Source organism: Zalophus californianus, chromosome 7 (genome assembly GCF_009762305.2).
Source record: "Zalophus californianus isolate mZalCal1 chromosome 7, mZalCal1.pri.v2, whole genome shotgun sequence".
Classification (NCBI taxonomy): Eukaryota; Metazoa; Chordata; class Mammalia; order Carnivora; family Otariidae; genus Zalophus; species Zalophus californianus.
Genome location: NC_045601.1, coordinates 144,214,811 through 144,236,224, shown reverse-complemented (window position 1 = coordinate 144,236,224; position 21,414 = coordinate 144,214,811). Strand labels below are relative to the sequence as shown.

The window sequence follows — 21,414 nt, the reverse complement described above, 5'->3', positions numbered from 1 at the left end:
GATCCCCCTTGTGCAAGTAGAACACTGAGACCCTCTGGGGCACAAAGAAAAATTTCTCTTTTCTGAATAAGAACTAAAAGCAAATTGCTCATCACTTAATTTGGCCATTAACCTCCTCAAGGCTTTATGAAACATCTATTTGAAGAGGAGTCGGTCTGCATGAATTAAATATAAAATTTAGTCTCCTCCCCAAGCCCGATTGACTAAATAAGTTATTTTGTAGATGTAGTTAATATTCTCCATTTTGTCAAAGTACCCCTTTCAAAAAGTTAAATGTATGACACTTATACAAATGTAAAAAAAAAAAAGTTGTCCTTCATTTTATTCCGCTCCACATGAGAGAAGATTCAGAGGTGATAAAGACAGAACTTAAGGGAGTTTTGAGGGGGAGGGGGAGGGTACAGGCAGTAGATTTGAGGGATTCTGAAGTGTGTGCACAAACTGTATTCTTGTAGGTGAATTCTGATATATATCTATAGCAGATGTATATCAAATATATATATCAGACAAAATTATATAATTTATATATAATTATATTTATGTTAAATTATATATAATTCTTTTCTATATATTTTCAAAATAACATAGAACTCAGTGTAAAAACGGCAAGAAGCAGGAAAAGTGGTGGTGTCCCTTTCTCTTTCTCCTTCCTAAGTATTCTCAGGCGCAGGTGGGGGAGGAATTCGAGCCCACTCGCCACCTCTCCGCCCCGCTCGCGTAACGCAGCGAGCGGAGGGCCTGGGCCGTGCGTGTTCTGAGCCAGCAGGCGGGGCCGGACGCCGCGGGCGCACTGGAGACCCGGGTGGGACGGCTCGCGGACTCCCCCAGGAAACGAAAGCGCGCGGGGGCGCCCCTCGGCCGGAGGGGGGGTCTCCGTGTGGCCGCGCCCCGACGGCCGTGTCGGGCTCCCACCCGGAGGCGCTAGCCCCCTCTTGCACTTGTCTCCGCTGCTTCACTCGCCCCCTGCTGCCCGCTCGCTCCGGGTGGGCTCGGGAGCGGGGCCCTGCTCTCCCGCGGGCGGGAGGAGACCGCGGCCAGGAAACGGAGGGCGGGGCCGCGGGGCGGAGCGGGGCCGCGGGGCGGAGCGGGGCCGCGGGGCGGAGCGGGGCCGCGGGGCGGGGCGGGGCCGCGGGGCGGGGCGGGGCCGCGGGGCGGGGCGGGGCCGCGGGGCGGGGCGGGGCCGCGGGGCGGGGCGGGGCCGCGGGGCGGGGCGGGGCCGCGGGGCGGGGCGGGGCCGCGGGGCGGGGCGGGGCCGCGGGGCGGGGCGGGGCCGCGGGGCGGGGCGGGGCCGCGGGGCGGACGGGCGGGGGCGCGACGTGCGGCCGGTGGGCGGGGCAGCTGAGCTCCGCGGACTCGGCGCCTAGACCCCCCCCCGCGTTATCGGCCAGATAAGTGGTGACACTTATTCGTTTTAAGTGGGGCCCGCGCCGCCGCGCCACAGGTCGCTCCTTCCGTTGTTCCTGCCGGAAAGGCTTCGTGCGGCCTGCCGGCGCAAGGCCCCGCGAGGTTGGAACCCGGCGCTGGCCGCCGCGTGCGGGGCGGAGCCGGCTCAGCAGGTGCAGAGTGCAGGTGGCCCGGGGCGAGCGCGGCCCCTCTCGGTGACGTGTGTCTCGTGGTCACTGCGTTGTAGCACTTCCTGTAGGCAGGGCCTGGCTCACACAATTTACAAGTAAATAACGAATTTCCCTGGAAGAAATCACAGCAGCACGCCAGGTTATTTAGTAGTATGTATGAGGCAGTGGAAAGAACAAAGGCTCTCGAGACCTTGAGGCCGCTTGTTCTTTTTTTTTTTTATTGAAGTATAATGGGCAGTGTTATGCTAGTTGCCGGGGCACAACATAATGATTCAACATTACTCATTGCTCGGAGTGACGAGTGTCGTCACGTCTGTCACCCGACATCAGCACGATATTATTGACTATATTCCCTATGCTGTACTTTGCATCTCCCTGACTTAATTTTATAACTCGAAGTTTGTACCTCTTACTTGCCTCTATCTCTTTCACTCATTCCCCTTCCCACCTCCCTCTGGCAACCCCTGGTTTGTTCTCTGTATTTAAAAGTCTGCTTTTTTGTTTCTTTGTTTTGTTTTTAGATTTCAAATATAAGTGAAATCATGTAGTATTTGTCTTTCTCTCACTTATTTCACTTAGAATTATACCCTCCACGTCCATCCACGGTGTCACAAATGGCAAGGTCTCATTCTTTTTTTTTTTTTTTTAAGATTTTATTTATTAGTTGCGAGAGAGATTGAGAGGGAGGAGGGGCAGAGGTAGAAGCAGACTCCCAGCAGGGAGCCCTACACAGGACTCTGATCCCAGGACCCAGGGATCATGACCTCAGCCAAAGGCAGCCGCCTAACCGACTGAGCCACCCAGGTGCCCTCATTCTTTTTTTATGACTGAGTAATATTCCATTGTATGTGTACCTATATATCACATCTTTATCCACTCATCTGTTGATGGACTGGGTTACTTCCATATATTGGCTATTGTAAATAATGCTGCTATAAAGGTAGGGGTGGATATATCTTTTCAGATTAGTGTTTTCATTTTCTTTTGGTTAATACCCAGTAGTGAAATTACTGGGTCACAAGGTATTTCTATTTTTAATTTTTTGAGGCAACTCCATACTGTTTTCCCCAGTGGTTGTACCAGTTTGCATTCCCACCAACAGTGCATGAAGGTCCCTTTTTCTCCACATCCGCACCAACACTTGTTATTTCTTGTCTTTTTTTATTCTAGCCATTCTGACAGGTATGAGGTGGTATCTCATTGTGCTTTTGATTTGCATTTTCCTGATGAGTAATGTTGAGCATTTTTTCATGTGTCTGTTGGCCATTTGTATGTCTTCTTTGGAAAAATGTCGATTTGGGTCCTCTGCCCATTTTTAATCAGATTATTTGTTTTTTGGGTGTTGAGTTGTGTAAGTTCTTCATATATTTTGGATACTAACGCCTTATCAGATCTATCATTTGTAAATATCTTCTCCCATTCAGTAGGCCGCCTTTTCATTTTGTTGATAGTTTCCTTCACGGTGCAAATGCTTTTTGATTTGGTGTATTCCCAGTTGTTTATTTTTGCTTTTGTTTCCCTTGCCTCAGGAGATGTATCTAGAAAAATGTTGCTCAGTGCCATGTCAGAGAAATTACTACCTGTGTTTTCTTCTAGGAGTTTTATGGTTTCCTATCTCACATTTAGGTCCTTAATCCATTTTAAGTGTATTTCTGTGTGTGGTATAAGATGATCCAGTTTCATTCTTCTGCATGTTGCTGTCCAGTTCTCCCAGCACCATTTACTGAGGAGACTTTTTCCCATTGTATATTCTTGCCTCTTTTATCATAGATTCATTGGCCATATATGTGTGTTTATTTCTGGGCTCTCTGCTCTGTTCCATTGATCTATGTGTCTGTTTTTGTGCCAGTACCATATTATTTTGATTACTACCGCTCTGTAGTGTATCTTGAAGGAGGGATGTTATAATATGTGATATGTCTTGAAATGTGAACTACATGGGGTTGCGACCCTCCCAGCTTTGTTCTTTCTCAAGATGGCGTTGGCTATTTGGGGTCTTTTGTCGTTCTATACAAATTTCAGTGTATTTTGTCCCAGTTCTGTGAAAAACGCTGTTTGATGTTTGAGGGATTGCATTAAATCTGTAGGTTACTTTGAGTAGTATGGACATTTTAACAATATTAATTCTTCCAGTCGATGAGCATGGAATATCTTTCCATTTGTTTGTGTCATCTTCAGTTTCTTTCATCAGTGTTTAATAATTTTCAGGGTACAGGTCTTTTACTTCCTTGACTAAGTTTATTTCTAGGTATGTTATTCTTTTTGGTGAAATTGTAAATGGAATTATTTTCTCAATCTCTCTTTCTGCTACTTCATTATTAATGTTCAGAACACTTAGACCACTTCTGAATCCTGTCTCTTACTAACCGTGTGACTTCCTTGGGTCCTATGCAAAATGGGGATGATGATAATAAAGATCCTTAGGGTTATTATTGCGGATATGAAATGAAATAGCATTTGTAAAGCAAAGTGTATGGGGTGCACTGCTCAGTCCCACCCCCACTGGCTCAAGCAGGGGAAGCCTCACGGGGGGCTTTGACAGGTTTTCATCTGGGCCCCACCTTTGGGCAATTCAGAGTGGAACGTTCAAGCACACACCATATGAAGCACAAAGGCAACAGTTTATTCCTTAAAACAACAGGTCCCAAACAATGTCACAAAAAATACAGGTACATAGAACTTAGACTACATAAGTGATCAGATTTGAGTAAGATTAATTAAGGGAACCCTCCTAGTTGGAGTGAAATTCTCTAGACAGGAATTTTGAAGAGGAGATTGATAAAAAACACTTTTGACAAAAGTAGAGACATTTTTCATTGATTCCAGGATCGTGCATGTATATGTGAGCAAGGTATTAAAGTTACTTGGTATTTTCTTTTACATTGGGCTCAGTAGTCATAATTGAATGAAAAGTCAGCTAATGGTTTGGAGACTAACATTAAGGAAAAGCAGCGGTTCCTACACAACAGTGACCTTTATACTCACAAACATGTGTCGGGCACTGACTATCCAGGTGCTATGTGTGCTAAGTGCTTGGAACACACAGCAATAAATAAGACAGTCTCTGTCCCCAGAAACTGCCAAAATTTAAAAGCTCAAAGAATGAGTTTGAGTAGGTCATGGAGTTAATGGTTGTAGCTTTGAAGGTTTGACTCAATGTGTGGCATTTAAGCTAATGGAATAACTTAATAAAAGTATAAATAAAAGTATGTTCTATTAATGTAAAGATTTTTTTTTTTTTTAGAAAAAGTCCTAGAATTCTTTGAACTCTAGACTCCAGTTGATTATGCACGTATGTGTTGAGACACAGGCAGTGAAGATGACTGGCCAAGGCAAAACTAAACTAGTCCTACTTGCCAACACAGGCCCTCCTTAAGGTAGGTCGTCCCGCCTCTGGTATGCTGTATAGGTTGGTGGCAGATATCTCACATGAAGACTGTCATAAGATGTTTAAAATACCAACAGATGTAAGTATTTCCAGGAGTTTCTCAAAGTAAAATTTAACATTTTTTTCCCCTGAGGTTTTTGGGGTTTTTTTGGTAACTTCTTCCTCCCTGATTTCCTACAGCAGTATTCTGTACTTGGAAGTATAAGAGTGAAGAAGGGAAAAGCTGAGAGTTCGGAATGTAAGAAAAGTAAAGGAAAAGTCTATAAAAGTTTGCCAGACATTAGATAACCATCTGGAAAAAGAATTTAACCTGTCCAAGTACCTGATAGGTACTAGGCGTCACATACCCTTTACCGACTGAGGTCGGGGACCCTCTGTGCTGATGTGTTTATAGTTGGCTCTTGAGCATAGAGCGTAGTGCCTTCAGTGGGCTGAGGTCTTTATGAGTGGTCATTGTTATTAGTGCTTCATAAAGAAATTTTAGTGAATAAAAAAATGGTCACAGTAGCTCTTGTGACACTGTATGAGGTAGGTCACTATATGACCTCAAAGAGGTCAGTTGTCCAAAAGTTTATTGCTCTGAAACATAGTCACGGTCTATCCTGACATCAGACAATCTGTGTGATACCTTCAGCTGTTGATGCTGAACACAGCAACTACCCACACGAGGAGAAGTGGGGAGTCTGGCTGACTGCTCTGGAAAAAAGGTACAACGTAGAGGACTTTGAGTTGCAGACAAGTTCGGTGAAAGGTGACTGAAAGCTGAATGTGAGAACTCATCATCTGATTGTCCCCAGTCCTCTTGGCTACATCGCTTTTCATACAGTACCCCCCCAAATAATGCGGGGACTTCTCCCTCAAGAAGCCTTATTACAACATGGCTCCCCTCAGGCCTATCCCGACTCCTGGTCCCACCTCACAAGGCAGCCCCGTGACCCTGGCCAAGCTTGTTAGCTGGAACAGGTACCCCCCACCCCTTTTTTTAACACCTCCTGAGTCATTAGCCAAGATCCGGGGAAGGTAATTTCTTGTCTCCCACTTGGATTCTTATAGGTATTAGGGAGAGGTATCCCTTTTCTGACCTCCTTTTATTTTACTGTTTTCCCTTTCTGAAGCCTCCTTTGAGTCTGTTATGTCCTCATTGAATGCTGATATACTTCAAATGAGAACACATGTTCCTAGAAGGGTACCTATGGAGGGACCTTCCCAGACATAGTGAACTTTCTTGGATACTATTTCTTCCACTCGGATCCTGGGATTATTCGCAGAAGCGTTAAGCAACGGGGGCGGTGCTTTATCCCTAATGAGACTGGCGTGTGACAGGCTGGAAAGAAAGAACGTTAATGTGATCTTGACACTGCAACGCGAATGGATTGGTTTCCTTGTTCTTTGTTACAGGACAGTTGAGGCTTCTTTCCCAGAGGCTCTACCCTGGAATGCAGTCATGTGCGCAGAAGGTCTCTGAAAATGGCTGAGGTCATTCGTTACGTTTTCCTGTTTATCTGCTGTTCAGAAAATGGTACCGTCTTTTGTTCCCGGAATGCCTGGGCGGTTGTCCTCCCGGGCACTGGTGCCGAGAGCCCCTCGAGTAGGTACTTCCTTTCTCCTTGACCTATGGCCCGGCCTCTAACAGGTTTCCAAGTGTGCCCTGCCCAGAGGATTAGGCCCCTGCCTTCCTTCTTCACCCCGCTCACCTACCCGAGGCTTCCCGAAGCACACTAGGCTGCACGGATTGCTGTTGATCTCCTTCCCTAAACGGGAAACTAGAACCTTAGGTTCACAACCTTGTGCTTTTGTCTCCCTTTGCTTTTTTTTCAGAGACTGACCTCCCAGTTCAGATTTATCTCTAGGCTTACACAGCCTGGTCGGCAGCCCCTCAAATTACTGACATCTGGCTTTTTTTTATTCATCCCTGGCTCAGTCCAGTACCATTCAAGCTCTAGTTGTGAACAGAGTCTGTGCATTCTACTTTCAGATTACCTGTCCTGAAGAAAAGCCCCTGTAAGATGGCTTTTTAGTTAATTCAGCACTATTTATTATACAGTGTTATATGTATAAAAGATTATGTTGAGCGTCATAAAGACAATGCAGCTAAATCATTCCTTCAACAAATATTTGAGTACTTACCATGTGCCGGAAAAGTTTCTGAATTCCAAATGTCACCTTGTGTTTTGGGTGGGATTTTTTTTTTTTTTTTTTTTTTTGGTCCCCCTGCTATGGACTGAATTGTGTCACCCCCCATCCCCCAATTCATATGTTAAAGCTTTACTAAAGTTTACACTGAACCCCCAGTGTGTCTGTATTTGGAATAAGGAAATAATTGAAGTTAAATGAGGTCATAAGGGTGGAGCCCTGATGCATTAGGATTAGTGCCCTTACACGAAGAGAGCTCACCCCCTCTCTTCCATGTGAGGACACAATGAGAATGCAGCCTTCTGCGAACCAAGAACAGAGTTCTTACCAGAAGCTGAATCGGCTGGCACCTTGATCTTGGACTTCTCAACCTCAAGAACTGAAAAAATTAATCTCTGTTGTTTAAGCCCCCCAGTGGATAGTGTTTTGTTTTGGCAGCCCTTGCATAGTAAGATACCTCCCCGCCCCCGGCCCAGGCCCTTTCTAACCTCCTTTCATCAAGGACACCTTTGCAGTTAAAATGTTAGTTCAAAGGAGTTAGGTTAGATGGTGCTCAGGACCACGCTCAGGGACAGCCTTGGCCTTGGAGTTGATGCCGCAGGTCTTAGGTTCAGAAATTTAATTTTTAAATATGTCAACTCAGGTTTAGTAATATAGCCAAGGGGCTGTAGAAACAGGAAAAATCCATCTGTTCCAAGCAACCCAAAAGATGTTTATAAGCCAGAAATCCAGTAAGTTCATGGACAGAGGATATGTGGTTTATTAATACCTAGTAATACTTGTTCTACCCAGGATAACCCATTATAGTTCTCCTGGCACCCCGGAAATCCAAACATCAAGCGGCTATAGGGTGAGGAAAGGGACTCCAGGCTTTACAATAAGACTTGGGGCTTCTTAATATCCACAACATGTGGTCTGGAAATCCTCAGTGGTTGTTCTGTCTAGTAGGTAGAGTATATGAATCAGATAGAAGGTCTTTGTTCCTTTGATTTTACTTGGTAAATGCTGGTGATTTCTTAACTATCCAATCCTGTCACCATCACCTATTTTTAAATCAGTCACACCAAGTCCCTTCATTTCCTAGGGCCAGACAGTTAAAACACAGCTGAGGATTTAATTCTTATCGAATCAGATACATTCACCCACTAGGTGGAAGACAGCCTTCTTGAAGGCGTGGACCATGTTGTGTGTGTGTTTTCATTTTAAGTATCCAACACGAGAAAGGTGCTTACTATAACTGTGTTCATCGGTTGATTTGAAAGATTCTTTGCCTTGTTAAAGGAGACTTGGAAAACAGTCAAGGTTCAGTGTACCCTTCTAGGAAAGTTACTTCTTGTTCATGCATTTTATATTGATTCGTGATTCTTGGTTTCATTGTGTATATAATGACAATAACTCCAAGCACTAGGGAGTCCACCTAGTTTAAATCATGTGATTCCCTGTGCCTGACTTACAGGTGTGACTGATCTAAACAGGGAAAATACAGAAGAGTTTCAGAACTAAATATAACCTCACAAGGAGCAAGTGATCTATTAATGACAATATTCAGGCTCCTGGGTAAAGAAAAAAGGAAGGTTTGGTTGGGAGAGGATGGAGAGTGGTAATTTGTGGTGACGCCATTGTGCCCAGAAGTGGGCATCTCCATGTGGTGTGGATATTCCAGGGTTCAAGGCAGCCTGGGTGGGGGGAGGGGGCAGACGGCAAGAAATATCAGGTGTTCACAACAACATAAATAATGTTAGCATCTAACTCCTTTTGCTCTGATTATACACTAGCCAACCTTTCATATGAATATTATCTTCCCAAATTTGAGGGCAGTTATAAAACACACACACCCTGGGCCACCTAAGTTTGTTTCTTGGCCCAAGTTTATAAAGCTGGCACTCCGACTTCAAGTGATTCTTGACTGTCCTTCACGGCCACCAGGCAGGCCCTCGGACAGCCTTCCAGGTATACCCAGAAGTCCGGTCACTTCCCCACTCCTGCCCTGTGACCACTCTGGTCTGACTTGACACTTTTGGTCACCAGGAGCCTCCTAACAGGTGTCCTTGTTTCTACCACTGTCCCCTTAAGATCTGTTCTCAACTCAACAGCCAGAGTACCCTTTAAAAGGTAGATTAGATCCTGTTACTCTTCTGCACAGAAACTTCAGAGACTTCCTGTCTCACCCAGTTCAAAGCCCTTACAAAGCCTGTGAGGCCTCCCATGTCATGTTTTTACCTCCACCCCCTACTCCTTTCTCGTCAAACATTCTGTCCTAGCCACCCTACTGCAGACATGCAGTTGCCTTCAGCTCTGCCTGATTCCTCTATTTAGAAACTTGTGAAAACAACGTCGTGGCTCCTCTGTGCTCGGATGTCACCTTCAGGACGCCTAACCCGACAACCCTGTTTGCTACTGCAACATGCCTCTCCAGTGTCCGGCACTCTGACCACAATCTAACATCAAGTTTAGTTGACTTGTATGTTTATTTGTTGTTGTCTGCCTCCCTCCAAAGAATGAAACGGGCAGGGATCTTTGTTCGTTCACTGATAAATCCCGAACACCCAAAACAATGACTGACACATAGGAGTGGTCATTACCTGTGTGGGATGAATAAATGGCTGAGTTTGTTTCATTTGGGTCATCAGGACGTCATCCCTCCAGAGTTTCTCTGAACTGGGAAGAGGGAGGGAGAGAGAGAGGCAGAAAAACCCATAACATCAAGTTTGTGAACCCAAAAGCTACACATCTAGATTCAGTGTCTCCTGTAAGATATTGGCTCCCCATGGAATTCTAGCCTGACGAGGCAGCCAACCTGCCATATCCAGCATGTTAGAATAGAAAGAACCACCTCAAAAGCACTGGTTTCTAAACCATCAGAGATTCAGCTTCATGAGGGCTGAGATGGGGCCCAGGAATCAAATTTTTGAAGCTCGCCAGCTGATTCACCTGCAGAGCCAGATTTGGATTCCCAAGTTAGAGCATTTCCATTGGATTGTCCCGAGGCCTGAAGAGAACATTAGAACAATGTTAGCGAAGAGAGAGGACCTCATCTGGCTAACTGTGCTTTTAGAATCAATGAAGAGGTATGCAGGTGTGTGCTTTCTCTATTGTGGCCGTGGGTTTTTTGTCAATAAATGCTAGTGAACCCAGGAAAGCTCGAAAGGAATGATAAAAGAAGACAGACCTGGTGGAATTTTCACAGAGGGACAGGGAAATCTCACAAAAAAGTCTTGGTCAATTTGACCATGGGAATGATTTTCAAGCCACTCAGTAATAGCAAAATCCACGCCTCGCTGGGTTAGGAGTGCGCATGCGCAGAGCTGAGCTGCCCTCGTCCACAACTGGCATCGGTTTGTAGGAGCAAAAAGGGTACACGGTAGGCAGGAGGTGAACGAACACCGGTGGCTGGACAGGGAGGTTTTTTCGAGAGGGTGGAGAGTTCAGACGAGTTAGAGGCAGAAATGCAGTTTGGATTTTGAAAAACAAGCCTAAATCTTTAGATTTTATTTTGTAGGCAATTGCAATGTGTTGTGGGTTGTTTGGTTCTTCCATTTGTCATATATGAAGGGAAGAAAGTTTGGAAACAGCATTATCTTTTAGAAGGTACGTTTTGCCGTCTAGGTGTGGGTGAACAGGAACCGAACAGGTGTGTGAGGTAGTGGTAATAGAAAATTCATCTTCCGATAAAATAAGACGAAATCAGAGAGGGAGATAAACCATAAAAGACTCTTAACTCTAGGAAACCAAACTGAGGGTGGCTGGAGGGGAGAGGGGTGGGGGGATGGAGTAAGTGAGTGATGTGATGAGCACTGGATGTTACATGCAACTGATGAATCACTAAATTCTACCTCTGAAACAAACCCCCCAAAAAATTAAGGAAAAAAAAAAAGAAAGAAAGAAAAGAAAAGAAAAGAAAAAAATGACACTTGCTTGGGCCAGAAAGTGGAGTCGCCATTCTCAAAACTCTGCGTGGACATTTGCTGCCCATGAAACTGCTCCCTGTGTTTGAATTGTTTTCTCCACCTTCAGACTTTACCTTTTCCGACATCTCTGCATCCTTCTCCCCCTATATCCTAAACCCTTTTTCGTGGGGGGTGGTGCTTCAAATCAGCCGAGGAGTTTAAACATACAGAGCCCGTGGCCTACCACAGACTTGTAGTATTAAAATTTCTAATAAGCCATAAAAATGCATTCCCGCCAGGGGGCGACCAGCCTATACTCTGCAATTTTTAAGAGAGCAGGTCGGAGTAGCTCAGCGGAGCCCGTGAGCCGTGGCCACTCACCGTGATTCCGAATTTCCATTCCTTAAAAGTGTTGATCTCCAAAATTCCTCTTGTTTGATTGCGGTGTGGGACGTTGTTTCTGAATGTGCAGAAATTCAGTTAACAAAAAGCACTGGAAGAGAAAGTAAAAAGAGTCGCCCAACGTGGGGCTCGAACCCACGACCCTGAGATTAAGAGTCTCATGCTCTACCGACTGAGCTAGCCGGGCAGTTAAGAAAAACCTTCCCCCAATTTATTATGAGGACATACAAATTCTTCTTGAACCCGCTAGGAATGCGGGATTCCAGATTTTGTCTAAATTTTTTCTTCTTGTCTTATAAGGAGGATGACATGAAAAGCAAAGCATATAAGCATTATCTGAATTTTTTTGTACTTCTCCACCATCAAAGCTTACACACACAGAAAAGGGAGGGGAGGTGCAAATTCATTTTAATATAAAATATTTAACAAACCCTGAAATACGGGATCCAATGATTTTTTTTTATGTTTTGTCTACCACTGACTGCAGAAGTTCATTAAACATAATAGCTGCTAAACAAATATGTGCTTAATGAGTGTACCAACAGTATCTGCAGGAGGCGAGAGAAAGAGCCCCTTTCCAGTAAGGAAGCAGAACCCCAATCTCCTGAAAGATGGGGAAATAGTCAACGCTATACTAACGTGGAAAGCCGAAATCTCTTGCGCAAAGATTGCCAAAACTCCAAATCTACAGTTCACTGTTTTATTTTTCCATAAAAAAGTGATGCATGAATGGTGGATGACATTGAATTGAGACGTGACCAGCGTCTTCCCATAGTTTCACACCATCACAACCGTGAAGTTGGAATGTCTAGAAGAACCAGAAACATCAGCCTTTGCAAGAATCACTTTAGAGTTGATGGGACGCGTAATAAAAGGTAAAATTGAAAAGTGCTTGCTTCTTTCGAGTAAGAGTTGCCATGTTACTGGGATCGAGCGCGTGTGCAGCCTACGCATTCCCACAGGAAGGTGTAGCAAGTGAACGGGGGGGAAGCTGTATGCGTTTGTGTTGTGTGAGTTTAACGGTGAGTTAGTAAAAATTGAGCGAGCACCAAAACGCGGGCTCGTCCGGGATTTGAACCCGGGACCTCTCGCACCCTAAGCGAGAATCATACCCCTAGACCAACGAGCCAGGCGTGCCGGCTTTCTCTCTGAATATGTTAAATATTTAGTAAATTTCTTATTTGTATTTCATTCATGTTTAGGTGCATATAACTATAACCGACCTTTACTTTGACTCTCCCTCCCTCCTTTCTATTGTTAAAACCGGGAAAACGGGGCTCCCAGCACTTCCCCGGCTTTTCTCGTGACCCAGTCCTCGTAAGGGGCGTAGGAAGCCTCACTTGCTCCGCAAAGGCCGAGACAGCGGCGGCGGCCGTCCAAACAGCAGAAGCCGGTGCTCCTCGCCCCCTGCCCGGAGTCGGCGCGCGGGGTCGAGGCGGGAGCGGCCCCCCGAGCCCCGCAGCGCGAGCCAGGCCGGCCGCTCGCACGCCCCGACCCCCGGCGGGCTGTCGGCGGGATCCCGGGGTTCTCCACGCCCAGAGCGGACGCGTGGGAGCCCCTCAACGAGACCGAAAGCGGGGGGTCGGGAATGAATAAAGGAAATCAGCTGTGCCAGGAAGACGGGGACACAGAGTTAGGGAGCCGAGAGCCGGCTTCGGTGGAAAATGAGGCTGACACAGGAAACGGCCGGAACAGCGGGGCTGCGGCGTCGGACCGCGGCGAGACGGCTGAGTCCTTCCTTCCCCGCGAACATGCTTGCGTCTAGACGGATTCCTCCCCTGCCCGGCGTGCTGCTGGACCCGAACCCGAACCCGAACCCGAACCCTCAGCCGAGCAGTCAGCAAACGAGCCCCGCCTTCTCTTCTCACTCCTGTTTCCGGGCTATTTCGAGGGGCAGTGTTGGGACACTGCACAAACGACAGGCTTTCTAAGGAATTTAATCACCCCTAAGGAGACCTGCGGCTCTTCTGCTTCTCCGGGCAAACTTTCCGAGCACGCTGGCTTGCCAACAGGGTTCTCGGAGCTCTCCTAGGATGGTCTGGACTCGTGGCAAAACGTTGCTCGTAGGGACACGGCGGGCTGTCTGACCTCAGACGGTGATCCTCCTTTTCCACCCAAGAGCCACAGCTATTGCTCAAGGCGATGGAAAACGAAGCACGTGGCCCGTACGGGGATCGAACCCGCGACCTTGGCGTTATTAGCACCACGCTCTAACCAACTGAGCTAACCGGCCAACTGCGGGGAAGGGCCTTCCAAAGTCTTGATAAGAAGGTATTCTTGTTATTGTTGCTTTTTAACTCCGCAAGCTGCATGGGGTATCCGAGCTGCTGACTTTGCTCCCACCGAGCTAGGCTTCGTCCTTTTCCCAACACTTGTCCTATTTTTTTTCGTGCCATGACGCAGCAACGAGGCTCTAGCAATACGCCCTTATCCCCTCTCTGTATTTTCAGGCCAAGATTATCTCTGCCTTTGAAGGCCAGCCAGATACTACAAACAGCCTGTCATTAATGGGTCCTGGGCTGATTTCCAGGCTGCTCTGCTTCGGCCATCTCTCAGGTGTTTTTATCCACGTTTCCAGTTTTATTGGTTTCAGATAAAGGTATCCTCCAGTATCTTGGAATTCTGTTTCCCTCTCTACATACACAATTCTAAGTGCAGTGGGTACAAGAACACCGCAGGAAATTGATGAAGAGGAGGATACGAAGTTTAATGATTCCACGATTTAAAAAATAGTTACTGATTGCGTAGAGAAAACGGTTTGGAGATGCCGGGGATCGAACCCGGGGCCTCATACATGCGAAGCATGCGCTCTACCACTGAGCTACATCCCCAACCCTACCATACTCTTCTTGATAACTCTTCCCAGTTCTTTGAATCCTATTTTTGTCCCCAGCAAAGAGAGGACTTTTCGGAACACTGAAGTTAAATTTTCCTTTGCTTATTCAGCAAAATCATGAAATGGTTAAAGGGATCACATTAGTGTTCCAAGTAGAGTAAGTCTTCCAGCCATCGGACCCTTGTCAAGCACTTAAGCCAGAGACCAAAGGATGGAACCAAATACCTAAAAATCTGATGAGAAAAAGGAGAGGGGGACTCTACTTTAAAAGCTTCTTTCTCACTATATGTTATCTAACTCAAATTTAAATAAAAATTTGAAAATAAAATAAAAAGCTTCTTTCTTTCCTTTTTTTCTTTTAAGACAAGTGAGGGGTACTGCAGCCATGTTAGCCTGACTACAGGCTGATAAGATCACTGGAAAATTGCAGTTGAATTGAGAGAAAAGTAGAAGAGAACTGATGGGAAGTGTCTCAGAACATGGGATAATTTTTTACTTGAAGATAAATTGGCTGAAGAATTAACAACCTAAGAAAAGTCTTGCACCTAGATAAAACGGATCCTAGTAACACAGGGGGCTCTCACCCACATGGAGCAGAAGGTCTTCCAGGGTCACAGTTTGCCTTGGGACTCAGGGAGTCCAGTGCTAAAACTGGGATGTGTTAGTTACCCCACTGCCCTCTAGTCCACTCCCAGGATCCAGAATTCGCAGCCCAAAGCCTTAAATGGGCTTCCAGAAGGATGCAGTCTCTGGAGCACAGGGCTGGGAAGAGGAGGGAGTGGGTCAGCAGCAGGCCTCCTGCTTTCCTTTGGACCCTTGGTCCCAGCCCTGCAAACGTTAGGTGGCCCTAGTGTTTACAGGGCATGCGTTCAGTGATCAGTAGAATCTCATGCCCAAAATGTGCTGGTACAGAAGGACACCGATTGAGAAGATGATTATGTAAACAGAGATCCCTAAATAAACCTGAGATTGGTTTTGTGTTTTTTTTTTTAATAAATCCTTAAGTTTGAATTTTATCATGGAAGTTTCCACAGTATATTGTTCAGAAACTTAGAAACACCGTAATAGATGCCAAATTATAAAGAATAGCAGATGGAAAATAAACCCCAAATTCAAGACAGTGTTTATCTGGGAAGATGAAGAGATAGGACCCTGGGGGGACAAATGAATGTTGGTAATTATCTTTCTAAGCTAAGAAATGCACACATATTTACATGTGCACAGTATTCTAATTACTTTTCTTAAAATGCATACGTGACTTAAGATGTGAACAACCAAGGACACTGGGTATATGGGAACTCTGTATATTTTTGCAATTTGGTAAATCTAAAATTACTCAAAAATTAAAAGTTTATTTAAATAAAAAGATTAATAAATAAATAAAGACAGCTGAGACCCAGCAAAAAATCAAACCGCTTCCTGTTTCTCGACCCATACTCAGGAGTCCAAAGTGCTGCCTAAAACCTCAGAAGCACCAGCAATGGATCAGCTTCCTTTTGAAAGTGCTCTATTTGAGCCCAAATGTAGAATATTTGAGATATGTCTCTGGGAAGTCTAGGAACTGAAGGCCAGCATTCTGTAGTTCTTGACTGCGCTGAATTCTATACGGTACAGTATATATCTCTACATAGAGTATCGATCTGTACATATAGTGTATAGTTATACAGAAAAACAATTTGGGGCATTATTATATTTAATATACGGTTAGATCTTGGTATTAAAGAAGACCTTCCTTGTGGCTGAGTTTCTATGCTGATTAGTGTATTTACAAGCATTTTTTGAATGAGCAGTTCTGCACCAGAATCCTGTCAAACTTGTAAAATTTCAAGTTTGTAGATAAATCAACTACAGTTGATGTGCCAAGGGGATCTCCTGTGAGCCCGGATAGCTCAGTCGGTAGAGCATCAGACTTTTAATCTGAGGGTCCAGGGTTCAAGTCCCTGTTCGGGCGTTGACGCTTTCCTTCCCTTTTTCCTGATTTTTAACCCAGTAAATAGTAACAGGAAAGAGGATAATCTCAAATCACAGGCTGATTTCACTAAAAAATAAGAAGGGATCCCAAGCACGGCATAGATATCATAACCTAGGACCTGTTCAGAAAATAGAAGGGCCTTTTAGTAAGGTGGCTAGAAGCCGCAGCGCACAAAACGTTTCGTCTAGAGCACAAGTAACAATGGGCACAAATTATCAAAAAGTCAAACTCTTATTTGAAAACCCACAAAAACATAGAACTGCTCCCTCTGCCCTACACTGGAGTAGGCTCTCCTTTCCGATCCTCTGCTTTGCTCAGCCCTGGGGATGCCCACGTTAAACCACAGGGGTCATGGTGTCAGCACTTCGAGCTCAGGGCCAGGGGCAGTGGCTTCCAAACTTTTTTGGCCATGGCCAGTTTGAACTTGAGTTTACATCTGGACCCAGACACACAAATGTAGCAGGAACAAAATTGCCTGAATTACCACTTACTCCCACACATGCATTGCATTGTGATGTTTCAGATTCCATCCTATTCTTTACCGGGCTGGGAGCTACTCACCATTAAATTGATTTCACATGCCCCTCATTGGGAAACACTGGGTTTAGAGCCATCATAAAGATGCAATGTAACATAGAGTACAGCGTGATGGGGTCCCGTGCCGAGTTACCTGCCTGCCCTGCCCCTTCCCCTAAATCCCAGTCCCCTTCTTAGAGTGACCCAAAACCTCAAGTCCCCTGAGCACACTGGTACCAACACCGTCTCTGCCCTGCTAGGAACCACTGAAGAAACAGGACGTGGCAGCCCTTGACTGAGACTTCTTTTGGTCATTGCCCGAAGCAGAATTTTCATCCTACTGGATCCAGAAGATAACAGAGAAAGTGGATTTTACGCTACTATGAAAAATCATCAAAGTAGCTACAAAACCTCTGAGAAAAAAAGACAGAACACCCTTGTCAGTTGCCTTGTTGCCACAGTAGGCAGCATGTCGGCCTCATAATATGAGGGCCTTGAGCTCAATCCTCAGAGACAGGATAGCATTTTGCAGGAAAAAAGAACCCAAACTGCAGAAGTAACCCAATGTGATCATGACTGTTACTGCTATTAGAGTCACGGGAACAGTATCTTCTTGAAGCGCCCATCACTTCATGAAAGCTTTTCCTGCCTGTTAGGCAGTCCACTTGGGTTGTGACCCCATGGTTTCTTTACAATGCTCAGAGCTTTTTTCGAAAGGAAAGAAACCTCCATTAACTTTAATTAAACAGAACAGGGCAACTGTCTTTCACAACCTTTTAAAAACAAGCAGTGGGAGGGAGTCACAAAATTGAATATTGATTCCAAAATGATCCCAACATGGTCTCAGAGAGTGTTCTAAGCAGTAAAATAATCAATGGTGAGTGGCTACACTGTTCAAGACGACAAAGGGCTTACCAATATATCAGTGTGCATAGTTAGATGAGAGTTAAAAGACTCCCTTTCTTTTCTCAGTCTTGAGGGGAAGCGTGAGACAGAAGGAGACGACAACCATTTCCACTTTTCCATTCTGGATCCTAATGGGCTGAACCCCAGCCCTACTGCGCTGTTATCTGCACTCCAACAACAGGAGTCCACCTGGTTGCAACTGGTCGACTGACAGACTTGCCAAGAATATTACTCCAATTCCAGGAGGCAAGGGACATATATATTAGATCATTAAAACATGGCACTGCTTTAAGGAAACAGACACATTGTATTTACATTCTACACTATTGTCCCGATCTCTAAACCTGTCTCCATTAACCTCCATTAACTAGTGCTAATCATTTGCTTTACCAGACAAAGCCAAATGTGTGGCTGGCACCCACCACTCAAGAAACCCAGCTACCTTGAGGTGGGTGCCCAGAGGAAAAAGCTACTAGAAGTTTCCCTGGGTCATTTACCCTTCTATTGGGCAAGTGAGTTTAGGCAAACATTGAGATTTAAATTTCCCAGGCCATGCTTCTTTAAAAAGAAAAGAAGAAGAAGAAGAAGAAGAAGAAGAAGAAGAAGAAGAAGAAGAAGAAGAAGAAGAAGAAGAAGAAGAAAGAAAACAAAACAAAACAACTTCAATGAGTGACAGCAACTCATTGTTGGGACATAATCCTTCACGAATCTCTCACATTTCTGCATGTATTGCTAAGCAAGGTTCTAAGAGCTCTTTGTTCCGGATTTTCTTTTCAAGGATACTTATATAGCAAACACTCCTGGAAGAGAGTCTCTCCAGAGTGATGGGCAGGCATGCTTACTGCTCATTATAAAAGAATAGAGATCCATTGTTTAGGGTTTCTCTCTTAGAACCCACTGCATGTACAGATGTCGTGGTTTTGCTCTCTGAGAACTAGAGCCAGGGAACCAGAGAAAAAATGCTGAGAGTCTGGCTATCGCTATTACCAGAATAATAGACTTTCCATTGTCCGTAACCCAGGAGTCTTGTGAGTTACACCAGCATCCGTGAAACTGTGTGTGGCAAGTTTAGCTTGCAAGCTGGGTAAAGTTTCAGACCCTTGGCATTTCCTGGCACTCATCAACCCCACGCTCTCCTCTTCCTTCAGGGAAGGAAGGGTGTGGACAGCATTCTTTAGCACTCATATGTAAGTGAATTCATACGTATAAGTAAATATAGATATGTTATATATTTAGTACATATTATATGTTTAGTTATATATATAAGTAACTAAAATTAATATAGTTAACAATACTGTGTTACATATTTGAAAGTTGCTAAGACAGTAAATCTGGAAAGTTCTCATCACACAGAAAAATTTTTTTGGCACTATGTAAAGTGACAGATGTTCACCAGACATTGTGGTGATCATTTCACAATGTACAGAAATACCGGGTCATTATGTTGTACAGCTGAAACTAATACATTACATGTCAACTGTACCTCAGAAAAAAATAAATTTAAAAAATGACCAAATGAAGGGGTAAATTCTGATTTATTTTTGTGCTCTCTCAAAACTTCCTCATGGCCACCTATAAGAAATGTCACCAGGAACAAGAAAATTAACAGTTAAGTCACCAATATCTCCGTCTCTGGGAGGAGGGGGGTGCTCAACGATCCCGACACTGTGGTCAGCACCTCTGCAGGGAGTCTTAACTTGAGGACTGGTGAACTTGGATGGGAAAAATAGCTCCATCTTCAAAATCTCTAACCTTGAACTGAAATCTGGCATACCCTTCACGTACGAATGTAGGGAACAAACTACAGTCAGAAGACCCTGTGTTTTTGTCACCAAGGACAATCAGACATTTTCGCACTGATGAGGAGAACAAAGATGCAGCTTAAATTAAATCTCCTTACAACCCGCAGCCCACTGATAAACACCTGAGACACGCAGAGCCTGACATCCCTCAAGGAACTCAGGGCTGCCTTATTAAAAACCTAAAGCTACCTTATCTTAACAAGAGCCAGACCTCCAAGGGCTTGGGGACCCTGCTCTCAGCAGACAGAAATCCCTGCAACTGTCTACCTTCCCTCCCTCCACAAACTTAAAAGCCTATCATCAGTCTCTCCTCAAAATCACAGCCGCAGCTCTTCCTGCCCACGGGTCCCGTCCCTGTGCTATAATAAAAACACCTTTTTGAACCGAAAACGTCTCAAGAATTCGTTCTTGGCCGTTCGCTCCCGACCCCCGCCTCAAATCACAGCAGTACCTCGTTCTTCCTCGTTCGGCATTACGGTGGTCCCAAGACGGGTCTTGTCCTTTAATATTCAATACGTTAACGCAATGTACTTTACTTGTTTGGTAACTGTTTTGTGGTATAATTGGCTTTTTTTTTTTTTTTTTTTTGGTCATTCTGTGTATTTTTTACGGCTTTTTAGACTATAATCTTGAGAAGGGCTCCACGGGCTGCATCATGAGGCCAGAGGCCCCCGGGGAAACGAACAGATGCAGAGGCCGCACACCAAGAGACATGGGGTTCCGACAAGCCCCTCACCGAAGGGGACTTGGGGTGAGCGCCCGGAACCCCCAGCCTGAGCAAGGCTGCGAGGGGTCTGAGCAGCAATACAGCGAAGGCGCCTCACTGCCCCAGCCTCCCTTACCCAGCTGGAGTCAGGCCGCCGCGCTCCTGGGTAGGGGCCCGGGACACCGAGAGCTGAGGCCTCCCAAGGGCCTAGAAGGGCCGGAAGTGCTTCTTCCGGCCGCGCCCCGGGCGGATGCGGGTGGGCCTTCGGGTTCCACGTGGCCGAGCCACGTGCAGAGCCGTGCACGGTGCTGAGGCGGCCTGGCGCCGGTGTTGCAGAGATCACTGTGAGCACTGCTGAGGATGGCGCTTTTAGAGTAGGCAGTGAGGCCCTGACGGGATGCCCGGAGGCCCGCAAGGAGGCGGCCGCGGCCCGCTGTGGGGAAGGCCAGAGGCCTGTGCTGGCAGCACCCACGAGAGGCCGGATCCCACCCGACAGGCCCACGGTGGCGGCACCACGACGGGAAAGCCCCGAGCAAGTGGGAAGAAAAGGCGGGAAACCCTGCTTCCGGCCCCGGTAAAAGAAAGAAGAGAAACCCAGCCTTCAGGGCGCACAATAAAAGAAACCCGGTTTCTTTTGGCCAATGCCAAACCCATTGGCAAACAATGACCACTTAAGAAATACCTTATTATTGTAAAACAAAAACAAAAACCTACTAGAATTTGGTTATGCATTTAAATCATTTTTTTATTCAACAATTTATTGAACTTCTACTATGCACCATATTCTCTTAATATCTTTGCATATGTTACTACTCTTACTAGAAGGCTTTCCCCCACTCCTTCCTTGCTTGACCAACTCCTCCTGTTTTCATTTTGCTGCTTCGGTGTCAAAATGACCCAGGAAGTTCTCCCTAAAACCCCTTTACGCTCTGGCATCAGGGGCAGGGCTCCTGCAGTGTTACCACCACACTAAGCACAGTACTGTGTGGTGACTTTATTGCATTTGACTTCGGCCTCTGAGGACAGGTAGTGTTTTTCTTTGTTCCTGACCCGTTGCTTAGCAAAGAGAAAGCACAGATACATGTTTGCTGTTTACCAAAGACAATGGGGTGGGAATAGTTGAACAGAGGGAAGGACAGCAACACAGCATGATAAAGTAGAATTTCTTGCAATTCAGCTAATTGGTCTTCCTCCTTCAACTCTTGCCCTCCCTTGACAGCCTATTGCCCACTCCCAACCCCAACGCTTAGATGATGCTCTCTGTTGGGAACTCTAATTGTATCCTGTCACTT

The 21,414-nt window shown here is 45.6% G+C and overlaps 5 non-coding genes across 5 annotated transcripts; 1 reads left to right on the top strand and 4 right to left on the bottom strand.

Moving 5' to 3' along the window:
• Positions 1–11,498: 11,498 nt before the first annotated feature.
• Positions 11,499–11,571, bottom strand: TRNAK-CUU. Its single transcript has one exon. It is a non-coding gene; the product is annotated as a tRNA-Lys (tRNA).
• Positions 11,572–12,441: 870 nt separating this feature from the next.
• Positions 12,442–12,513, bottom strand: TRNAP-AGG. The gene has a single exon. It is a non-coding gene; the product is annotated as a tRNA-Pro (tRNA).
• A 1,030-nt stretch (positions 12,514–13,543) lies between these two features.
• On the bottom strand, positions 13,544–13,617 carry TRNAI-AAU. The gene has a single exon. It is a non-coding gene; the product is annotated as a tRNA-Ile (tRNA).
• Positions 13,618–14,143: 526 nt separating this feature from the next.
• On the bottom strand, positions 14,144–14,215 carry TRNAA-CGC. The gene has a single exon. It is a non-coding gene; the product is annotated as a tRNA-Ala (tRNA).
• A 1,883-nt stretch (positions 14,216–16,098) lies between these two features.
• On the top strand, positions 16,099–16,171 carry TRNAK-UUU. The gene has a single exon. It is a non-coding gene; the product is annotated as a tRNA-Lys (tRNA).
• The last annotated feature ends 5,243 nt before the right edge of the window (positions 16,172–21,414 follow it).